This window comes from Pithys albifrons, chromosome 26, assembly GCF_047495875.1.
Source record: "Pithys albifrons albifrons isolate INPA30051 chromosome 26, PitAlb_v1, whole genome shotgun sequence".
NCBI classification, from domain to species: domain Eukaryota; kingdom Metazoa; phylum Chordata; class Aves; order Passeriformes; family Thamnophilidae; genus Pithys; species Pithys albifrons.
The window spans coordinates 6264219-6275711 of record NC_092483.1 but is presented as its reverse complement, the minus strand read 5'-3'; the positions used below and the strand labels follow the sequence as shown (position 1 = coordinate 6275711).

Sequence of the window (11493 nt, the reverse complement as noted above, 5' to 3'; positions counted from 1 at the left end):
ACTACACGTGCAAGTTTAAATGGAAACGTTAATTAGGGGCGGAGGCGTCTATCATTAGGGCAAGGGGTGGCGGGAAAGGCTTTGTTTCCTCTGCGCGCAGCTCTATCTTATTTTGGTGGGCGGGGGGAAGACGTGTGAGACAGTTATCACTGCTCATTCCTGTCCTCCCTAGGAGAGCAGATGATGTTCTCTGATTATGAGGGGAGTCTCTGTCTATTTCTGTGTAGCCTCTAGTCTTGAGGAGGGAGAGGTTGGTGACTCCGCAGGCAATGGCGAGGGTACTACAAGTATCCCAAATATCTTGTCCTCCCTTTTCCCCTCGCGTGGGAGCGCGCTGGCGCATAGTCCTCAGCAACAGCCAGGAGGAGGCGGAGCTGACGCGAGCGGACGGGCGGGTTCAGGTTCCTCCTTCCTCCACCCTTCTTTCTCAATTCTTTCTTTTTTTTTTTGTGCCTTCCTTTCGTCTTTCTCCTGCGCGTCGCGCGTTCTCATTCCGCGCCGCTTCCGCAGAAGGGAAGCGGTGGTGGCACCACCAGCTTCGTGCCCTACATCCTCCTGCCCTTCGCTCTCCTAGAAACAGTCCGAAGCCATCTGCAGCGCCTCTGATATCGGCCGTGGGGTTTCTCGCTCCGCCCCCTCCCAGGAGCAGGTACGTGGGCACTGAAGGGTGACTGGGGGAAGATACGGACTCGTTTTCTGAGAGCTGTTAGCGCGGTGGCGGTATGGGATATGGTTGGGCCTCCCCGAGGCGCTTTTTGCTGCCTTTCGCGAGGCGAGAAGTGGCAGGGCGTCCATCGTTTTACCCGGCGGACTCTTTCCTCTCACTCTGACGCGATGGGTGCTGTGGCGGGAGGCTGCGGGCCAGGATGGCTCACACTCTACTCTCTCCTTAGTGGGGCAGACGGGGAGCGAGACAATGAGGCTTTCTCAGTCCTCCCTGAGAGAGGATCCGGTGTTTTGTTTGTTTCTCCTCTGTAGCCCGCCCGCCTCTACGTCTTTTGTGTTTTGGTGTCCTGAGGGGGGGAGGGGGGCGGGCGGGCGAGCGAACGAGGGTGTTTGGAGGCCATGGCGACCAAAACGTACCGCGCTTTGAGCACTTGGCGCTGCCTCCCTTTTTGTCTGGATTACTGAGCTGCATTTAATTGTTATTGGGAAATGCCTGTGTTTGATCCGCGTTCTTCACGTTTGCTTCGTCTTTTTGCTCCACCTAGAACACTGTTAGAGAGGCATATACCTGTTTTTTTTGTTTTGAGTTTGGTTTTTCTTATGGTCCATTTTTTTATGGTCCTCTAGATGAGGATTTTCAGCTAAATAAGTATTTATTTAACCAGCCAGTTTAGCCCTATCAATGACTCAATTCTAAGGTTTTATTATTGATTTAAAGTTAGTATTTGTATTCCCTTTTTAATTAAGTAATTAATCTGGTACCTTAAGGGGGCCTCTGAGAAGGCTGGAGAGGGACTTTTTACAAGGGCATGGAGTGATAGGACAAGGAGGAATGGCTTTCAACTGAAAGAGGGTAGGTTTAGGTTAGATATTATGAAGAAATTCTTGACTGTGAGGGTGGTGCTACACTAGAACAAGTTGCACAGAGAAGTTGTGGATGCCTCATCCCTGAAAGTGTTCTAGGTCAGGTTGGATGGGGCCCTGAGCAACCTGGTCTAGTGGGAGGTGTCCCTGCCCATGGCAGGAGGGTTGGAACTTACATGGTCTTTAAGGTCCCTTCCAACCCAAATCATTCTATGAGCCTAGGAAATATTAGGGTAACTTGAAGTGCTTTTACTATGAACTGTGAAGTACATAAGTTGTAGTTTCTTGGAAGTGCACTCAGTGTGCACAAAAGCTGAATTATATTTGCCACTCAAATAATCTAAATATCTGCTGTTATTAGAGTTGACTATACCTCAGCTTAGTTGTAATTTAGAACTGAAAAGATATTTTATTTATGAGAGTCTGTTAACTTTAATAATAACAAAGTATTTTTGTTCCCCTTTTAGTTTGGCTGGGTAAAGTTGGTGGTGTAAATTACTGCTTGAATTAACATGCTGAATAAAATATCTCCTTTTTATATGAGGAGGTCAGGGTTAAACAGGGACATCTCTGAGGTTTAAGACTTGCTCTTTTGGGGGCTAGGAGAGATCATTTTTTTTTTTTGCAAAGGTTTGGTTATGGCCACTCAACCAAAAGGTTGGGGAATGTGTAAGGTCATGAGACTGTAATAGTTAGGTCTCTGATCATAGTAATTTTTTTGTTCTTGCTGTGAAATAGAGATGAAAATGTCTGAGATAATGTAGCATCATGAGGCAGTTTTCTTGATTGAATTTAAGTATCTGCACTTCCTTTTCCTCTGGAAAAGCAGCTGTAGTCACATTAATTGAATTTCATATTTTTCTCTTACAGTGGGTGCATGCTTGGCTGCTTCAGTTCTGTGGGTTGTTTGAGTTGGCAGCCTTTAGAAATATAAATAGGAGCCGATTTCTGAGGCCCCTGTAGACAAGGTTTTGTGTCTAAACCTTTAGATTAGTCTGTCACACTGCAGCCTTGTGACAGGCAGAAGCTAATGTGCTCAACCACGTGACCCAAGTTTCTGAGAAAAGTTCAGGAAAGCAGATACATAGTGGTATTAGCTTGTTTTTCAGGGTAGTAGAACTGAATTTGTAAGGCCTTAGGTACTTGCTGATCTTGGTAGAAAAGTTTGTAGAGAAGAATTGGAGAAGTCTGTAATCTGTGTTTTCTGAAAACTTCACTTTCACTGTTGGTTCAAAATATTAAATGGCATATTTTAGTGTCCTGGTTATTAGCTTAAATTTTGGAAAGTATATTATAACCTAGTCAGGTGATACCTGGACCTTGAAGAGTGAAAAAGCAGAATTTCTTAACAACTTGATTTTTTAATTAGCAGCATGTATTTCAAGTAGTGAAGGACTGTGCTGACAAAGAGCTGTAAAGACTCTTGTTTGTAATATGTTAATACCAGCATTAATACCTAAAGCTAAACTTAGTAAGTGGTGAAACATGCTAATTTGAAAGTGGAGCAAGTTGAGATTGATGGTGACAGTGTATGTGTTAGCACTTTTGATAGTGCTTTGACTGTACCTGCACATAATAAGGGCAGAAGTCCAGTCTTTATTTGTTATAATAACATAGAGCTACAATAAAGGTATTTTTTTCAAGGTCTTAGATTTTCTGTTGTGTCCGCTGATGGGTGTATGGTTGTAAAACTGCAATTTTTTAAAGAGATATATCAGAATACGTTTGAGTTTGCTTTTACAGTTGATGGCAAAGGTGAGAGTTAGAATTATCTACCTTTGGGAGATGCAGAAGTCTGCCTGTATCTTAAAGACAAAAAAGATTTAACTGGCTCTTTGGAAATGCACGGGTTGTGTAAATTAACATATTCAACAGTCTAAAATAGTTTTACTTATCTTGGAAGACTAAGATCTGTGATGACGTGAGTGACCCCCCCCCCCCCCCCCCCCAAAGCAGAACTCCGAGCTGCGTTACTGTAGGGTAAGATAAAAAGTAAAGTTCCTTTAATATCACAGGGCTACAGCCCACAGGAATACATGATGACATGCATGTGCTCCAGTTCTTGTTTCCATGGCTTTTATAATAAGATCCCTCCAATCATTGCTTTACACATTTCTCAGTCCAGCCCCACCCCTGGTCCAACCCCTGGAATTGGGTCTGGGGTCATCCAGACCCTCTGTCTTCATCAGCTCCTCTTCCTCAGGCACACAAAGGTCCTTTGGAGTTCATCCAGTTCTGACTTCTGGGTCACTCTGACCTGTGTTTATGTTTCGTTCTGTAGGCCTTCTGATATCCTTCAGCTCTACCTTGGAAAGGAGTCTAAACAAGATTAATTAACTAAAGGAATTTAAGCTCCCTGTTCTGGGACAGGGGTAGTGATAGAAAGGCATTAAACTTAAACTGTTAGAAATATTAACCTTCTAAAAATCCACAACTACTGTGTTCCTAAAATCTACAAAATGTGAAAATCAGAACAAAACCCCTTCGGCTACATCTCGTCTAAGCTTATTTCAGAAATGCTTTTGGATCATCTGTTTTGAGGGCCTATTGTATGTATGCTGTTGCTAGTTAACATTTAGTATTGGGCTTTGTATGCAATTTAAGCCAAGTTAAAGGACTTGTTATAGAGGCATCCTCTAAAGACATAAAATACAGTCTTAAAATGACTGTTGCCCATCCTTCAGTAATTTTTTTTGTTCTGTTTAACAAATGTCATGAAAGTACAAACTGCTAATAATGGGATTCAAATCAAAATGATGCAAGATCATCATTACTAAAAAAGTGGAGCAGTTCTTTTGGAGTCTGCAAAGATAAACTATACTAATTACCAGAACTGTTTAGTAGATCCAAACTTGGTCTTCCTCGTTCTACCCATCTAGCTGTGTTTGTTTGGTTTTATTTCTATGCCGTAAGTGCTCAGAGGTTGTGAATCAATTTTTTGTTCACCAAGTAACTCAATTTGGTCATAACCTGGGCACACAAGTTTGGTGTCTGATAATTATCTTGCTTCTCAGTATTACTGTGTGCATTGGTGTGGTGGGTTCACCTTGGCTGAATGCCAGGTGCCCACCCAGCCACTCTATCACTCCCCTTCCTGGCCAGACAGGGGAGAGAACAAGGTGGGAGGAAAAAGAAATAACACAAACTTTGGGCTATGATATGGCAGTTTATGGAAAAAGGAAAAAAATCAAAAGCAGTGTGCACAAGCACAAAGCAGAACCCAGCAGTTAATCTCTACTTCTCATAAGCAGTATTGGTCGTCCACTTCTCTGAGAAGCAGAGCTCCAGCACGTGTAATGGGTGTCAGCAGGAAGCCATTATGAAAAAATGAGTTGACGTCATATGGTATGGAATATCCCTTTGGTCAGTGTGGGTCAGCTGGCCTACCTGTGTCCCCTCCCAGGATCTCGCCCCCGACTGAAGAAGGAATGTTACAGTGCTGTGCTCAGCAGTAGCCAAAACATGGGTGTGTTATCAACACTCCTCTAGCTACCAATGCAGAGTACAGCACTGCAAGGGCTGCTATGGGAAAATAAATTCTGGCTCAGCCAGACCCACTACAATCTCTACCCCTTATTCCATACCATTTGCATCACACCCAGATCCCGTATCCACTTATTTCCTGTGCTTGCATAGATTTTTTTTTTTAGGGCTGTCTTCCACCTCTCCAGATCTTGGGCTTCATTCCATCGCGATGGATACTCAGGGCAGGAGAAGCAATCGATCATTGGGCACCGACACCAGCTTGGTTCAGGTTTTCCTTGTCCGGTGACTTATTTCCTGCAACATACAACTCAGAATACAAGTTATTTTTTTCCCCAAGGTTAAATCTCATTTAGGCACACACTGGGTCTCTCTGTCTTCTCTTATCCACCAGTTACATCCTGGTCCCTGAGCAAAGACAATCCCACAAATGGGTTTGCCTTTGCTCAAGGCAGGGTTAATCCAAATTGCTTTACCTAACATACCTCTCAAGTGAATTACTGGGGCTTGGTCTCCATCCACTGGGACTCTGAGTGGGCAGGGCCAGCTCAATTGACAGAGCCTCTAGTGTTGACTAGCCATGTAGCTTTTGCTAGGTGCTGATCCCAGTTCTTGAAAGTCCCCCCACCCAACGCCTTCAGAGTGGTTTTCCATAGTCCATTACACTGCTCAACCTTCCCAGCAGCTGCTGCATGGTATGGGATATGGTGCACCCATTCAATGCCCTGCTCCTTTGCCCAGGTGGTAACCAAACTGTTCTTGAAATGGGTCCCATTGTCTAAATTCACTCTGGGGTGCCGTGTTGCCACAGGACTTGCTTTTCAAGACCCAGGAGGGTACTTTGGGCAGTGGCGTGAGGCACTGGGTGTCTCTCCAGCCATCCAGTGGTTGTTTCCACCGTGGTGAGCACATAGCGCTTGCCTTGGTGGGTCTCTGGTAGTGTGATATAATCAACCTGTCAAGCCTCCCCATATCTATACTTATTCCACCGCTCCCCATACCACAGCGGCTTCACGCTCTTTGCTTGTTTAATGGCAGCACATGTCTCACAGTCATGGATAACCTGTGAAATAGTGTCCATGGTTGGATCCACCTCTCGGTCTCATGCCCACCTATAGGTGGCATCTCTGTCTTGATGGCCTGAGGCATCGTGGGCCCATCGAGCCTGGAACAGCTCTCCCTTGTGCTGCCAGTCCATATCTAATTGTGACACCTTGACTTCTGCAGCTCGGTCTGCCTGTTTGTTATTGTGATGTTCCACATTGGCTCGATTTTTGGGCACCTGTGCATCTACAGGGCAGACTCTCATGATCAGCTTCTCTACCCAGGTGGTGATGTCTTGCCACATAGCAGCAGCCCAAATGGGTTTTCCTCTATGCTACCAATTAATCCTCTTCCATCGGTCTAGCCATCCCCACAGAGCACTGGCTATCATCCATGAGTCAGTGTAGAGGTAAAGCCTTGGCCACTTCTCTCATTCAGCAATGTCCAGGGCCAATTGAACAGCTTTGAGCTCTGCAAATTGACTTGATTTGCCTTCTCCTTCAGTAGCTTCTGCCACTTGTCAGGTGGGACTCCAGACAGCTGCTTTCCACTTTCAGTTCGTCCCTACAATGTGCAGGAACCATCAGTGAAGAGAGTGTATGTTACGACCCGCCCCTGGAAAAGGAGACGGGGGTAACCTAGGTTGTTATCAATAATTCCTTTGGGGTGGATTAAGGTGAAACAACACTAAATAATTGGTGTTTATTTTAACAATTCCGTATAATGTGACATAGAAAATAACCTTAGTGGGGGGGACGGGGGGGGGGGGGGGGGGGAATGCATAGGGGGAATAAAGACAGGAGAAGTGTCCAGGACAGCAAAAAAGCATAGGGGGGAGAAAGACAGGAGAAGAGTTCAGGACAGCAAGGAAAAAGAAAAGATGAGAATGAAAAGGTTCACATAGTCACTGCCCAGGGATCCAGCGTTGCATCTCAGCAGTCCTGCAGGTGGTGGGGGTGAGGAACAGAACCCAAAACCCCAAAGTCACCAGTCCATATATATACCCTCAGCATGCCTTTTGCACCTCCCCCGAGGCAGGGGGTTGTTTTCCATGAAGTAGTGTCACCAGCCGGCCTATGAAGCCCCAATATTCTTCCTGCCTTTCATGATGGGCGCAGGGTTCATGTGGAGGGCAAGGTAATGGCTCTTCTTGCCTCCTCAGGGCTCGACACTTAGCACTGGAGGGAGGGATGGGCCCCAACTGCCCATCAGGGGTATAATGCAAAAGTCAAAAGCCTGCAAAGTCTCCTAGAATGCATAAATCATTAACCGTTTCAGTCTCTGACAGCGTACCATGTTTCTTCTTTGGGTAACTGATTGTATGGTAGAACTTCCGCAGCCTGTACCACCTGTTCTCCTTCCTCATCTGCCAGACTGAAGTTCTCACCTTCAGGCCAATTTGTTATGAACTCTGTGATCCCAGGGCAATTTGGGTTTCCAATCTGGACGCACTGTATGATCAGAGCAATCCACTTACTCCATGTAGCATTGGTGGCATGATGTGTAGAGGGCACCTTTCCCTTGAACATCCGGCTCAGCACGGGTAGTCAGGATGCTAGGAGAAGCTGTGCTTCCGTGCCATCACCTCTGAGGCTGCTTATATTCCTTCATAAGCCGCCAGGATCTCCTTCTCCATGGGGGCATAGTTGGCTTCAGATCCTCTGTAGCCTGGGCTCCAGAATCCCAATGGTCGGCCTCAGGCCTCACCCAGGCACCTTTTGCCAGAGGCTTCAGGAGGGACCGTTATCCCTAGCTGCAGAATTAAGTACATTTTTCATGTTTGGTCCTGTTCTGACTGGTCCAAGGGCCACAATGTGTGCAATCTCATGCTTGATCTGGTCAAAGGCTTGCTGCTGTTCAGGGTCCCAGTGGAAATCATTCTTCTTATGGGTCACTAAGTAAAGTAGGCTTACAGTGTGGCTGTACTTGGGGATATGCATCCTCCAGAAACCTATGGCACCCAGGAAAGCTTGCATTTCCTTCTTGCTGGTCGGTGGAGCCATCGCTGGGATCTTGTTGATGACTTCTGTTGGGATCTGTTGTCGTCCATCTTGCCACTTTACTCCCAGGAATTGGATCTCCCTGGCAGGTCCCTTGACCTTACTCCGTTTGATAGCAAAATTGGCTCTGAGGAGAATTTGGATGATTTTCTTTCCTTTTTCATAAACTTCTGCTGTGTCCCTCCATACAATGTCATCAATATATTGTAGGTGTTCTGGACCCTCACCCTTCTCTAGTGTAGCTTGAATCAGTCCATGGTAAATGGTGGGACTGTGTTTCCACCCCTGGGGCTGTCAGTTCCAGGTGTACTGCACACCCCTCCGTGTAAAAGCAAACTGTGGCCTGCACTCTGCTGCCAGGGCGATGGAGAAGAACACATTAGCAATGTCAATAGTGGCATATCACTTCACTGCCTTGGACTCCAGCTCATACTGGAGCTCCAGCATGTCTGGCACAGCAGCACTCAGCAGTGGGGTAACTTCATTTAAGCCACGATAGTCCACAGTCAATCTCCATTCTCCATCAGACTTACGCACAGGCCAGATGGGGCTGTTGAAGGGTGAGTGGGTCTTGCTGACCACCCCTTCGCTCTCCAGCTCTCGGATCATCTGTCAGCCTCCCATTGGTTGGTCCTGTTCAGAGGTGTTCTTCAGGCGGATGAACTTTCCATCGATGTCGATCTCCTCGGTGGACACGTTCCCAGTGGCAGAAGCTGAGTGGGAAATGGTAACACTGCTGCTTGCTTCAGACTCCTCCACATCAATCCTCTTCTTCCTGCTGGTTGTTTGGACACTGTGGCTTGAAGAAGCCTGGGACTTGGTCACCCACGAAGATGTGTTGGAAGAAATTTGAACTTAGAAGTTTTTGTGCACAGCCCAAGCCATGGAGAGGGAAACGGGGCCTCTGTATCCTTGAGCCTGGTTCAAGAAAAGCAGTAAACAACAGAAAGAATGCGGCAGCTGCCAGGAGAAGCAGGTAAACACATTGATACAGAAAGGCATAGCTTTGAGAAAAGCACCAATCCATCTGGTAGCACGCCCTAGCCGTAGACCAATGATATTCCTGTACTATTCGTAGACTGAGAAAATATGCAATATGTGTGTGTGTAATGTAAACAATAAAGTAGAACGCCGATCATACTCCCATGGAGGTTACATCGTGATTCTCGCGCCGGAACCCGGAGAGCTCGAAACCGACATTTCTTACTTTAAAAATGGGCTTGGGGTGAGTTTCAACCTCTCCTCTTCACCCTCCAGCAATTTCTGGTATGCATTGATTTCCATATCAAGTGCCAGCTTAAAATTCAGACTTTGTTGGTACTCAGTTGTTCCTGCATCAGATTTCTCTCTCCACTTTTCTTTTTCACTACTGGGGGCAATGACTGTAGGTATTATGGTCCAAGTACCTGTCTCAGCCAGAGTGTCCTCCATTACAGTTTGGGTCCCTGCCTCCACTACAGTCTTCTGAGAGTATTGAACTGTGGCTTGCTAAGCACAGGCCAGGCCCCAGTACAAGGCAAGAAGCTGCTGGTTTTGATTGGGGTAGGCAAGGCACCCTTCCATCAGGTGACGTGTCAGTTTGCTAGGGTTGAATACCTGTTCTGGTGTGAAGTCCCAGGTAACGGAAGGTGTCAAATGCCCTAGGAACTTGCCCAAATCCTTCCACATACCCTGCCACCCAGGAACTGGGCCCCTCAGGGCACATCCCAATATATTATCACCTAAAGATTGTTTTCTCCTGCACCAAGATAACACCACTTTCCCCAAACTCCATAATCTTCTGACACTATTGGCAGTAACATTACTAAACAGCTCACATAAGGATTAGCAAGGAGCATGGGTGACTTCATTATAAAGCCATTTATATCAAAGGAAGGGGGAGAAGGTTGTATTCCTCTATCAGTCTCAGATAGTCCCCCCAGAAGACAACTCCCGCAGCACAGAAAGGCTGTTAGTAAAAAAACCCATGCAATGCAATGTGTATATATAACTGCCTTTCTTGCCCCACGTTGGAGGCTGTGAGAAATAAAAAGAGAGGGTTCGTTGTGGGCGGTGTGGAAGGAAGGGGTTTTGGTTGATTTGAACAGTTGAATTAAAAGGTTCTGTGTTAATTGCTTTTTGGAAAAGCAGAATGGCCCTTTAAGGGGGGGGATTTCTCTCCACATGCAGGTTAGACAGGCGAATTTGGCGGGCAGTCTGTGAGGCAGCAGCCTCAGCAAGGGGGGCTGTTGTCAGGGCCTGCGGACGGTGGTAGGGCCTGATAGGGCGACTGGATGGGCAAATCAGCGTTGATGACGCAGCAAGAAATTGCCCAAAGAAGGCAGTGAAGAAGTGAAGTGATGGAGTAACCTCGAATCAGTGTGCACGGGACCATACATGGACTATGGAGGGATGGACTCCTGGAGGGGAGGGAAGAGGGCGTGGCGTGAAGGAAATAAATGGGGGTGACCTCCCCCTCCCCCGTGTGCTCCCTGGCAACTTTGCTGTGGCGAGGCACCCTGTGTGTGCAGTTTGGCCATTAAACCCTATTTTGCTTTGCTCCTTCAACTCGTCTCTCTAAAAATTCTTCGAGCCGAGATTTTTCTCACAGAGGCCAGAAAGGACTGTGGTGGGTTCACCTTGACTAAATGCCAGGTGTCCACCCAGCTGCTCTATCACTCCCTTTCCCAGCCAGACAGGGGAGAGAGCAAGGTGGGAGTAAAAAGAAAGAACACAAACTGTGGGTTAGGATAAGGCAGTTTATGCAAAATGGAAAAAAAACGAGAGCAGCGTGCACATGCACAAAGCAGAAGCCAGCAATTATTCTCTACTTCCCGTAAGCAGTGATGGTTGGCCACTTCTCTGAGAAGCAGAGCTCCAGCATGCATAACAGTTGTCAGCAGGCAGCCATTACGAGACAATGAATGCCTCCCTTCTGGCTCCTTGCCTCAGTTTTATATCTGGGTTGATGCCATATGGTATGGAATATCCCCTTGGTCAGTGTGGGTCAGCTGGCCTACCTGTGTCCCCTCCCAGGATCTCACCCTCGATTGAAGAAGGAATGTTACAGCGCTACACTCAGCAGTAGCCAAAACATGGGCTTGTTATCAACACTCCTCTAGCTACTGATGCAGAGCACAGCACTGTAAGAGTTACTATGGGAAAATAAATTCTGGCTCAGCCAGACCCACTACAATTGGGTTTGTGTGGCCAGGTTTTGGTAGCAGGGGGGCACAGGGTGGCTTCTGTGAGAAATTGCTAGAAGCTTCCCTTGTGTCAGATGGAGCCAATGCCAGCCACCTTCAAGATGGACCTGCCACTGACCAAAGCTGAGCCCATCAATGATGGTGATAGGGCCTCTGCGATAACATTTAGGAAGGGGATGGGGACCACTGCACAACAGCAACTGGAAGAGAGGAGTGAGAATATGTGAGAGAAACAACTCTGTGGACTCCAG

At 46.8% G+C, this 11493-nt stretch overlaps 1 long non-coding RNA gene across 1 annotated transcript in view; it reads left to right on the top strand.

Annotated features, from left to right (window-relative positions):
* The first annotated feature begins 401 nt into the window (after positions 1–401).
* Positions 402–11493, top strand: part of LOC139683020 (uncharacterized) — a 37860-nt gene continuing 26768 nt past the window's right edge. The window contains exon 1 of the long non-coding RNA XR_011699730.1: positions 402–649. This is a non-coding gene — a long non-coding RNA (uncharacterized lncRNA). The remainder of the gene's footprint in view (positions 650–11493) is intronic.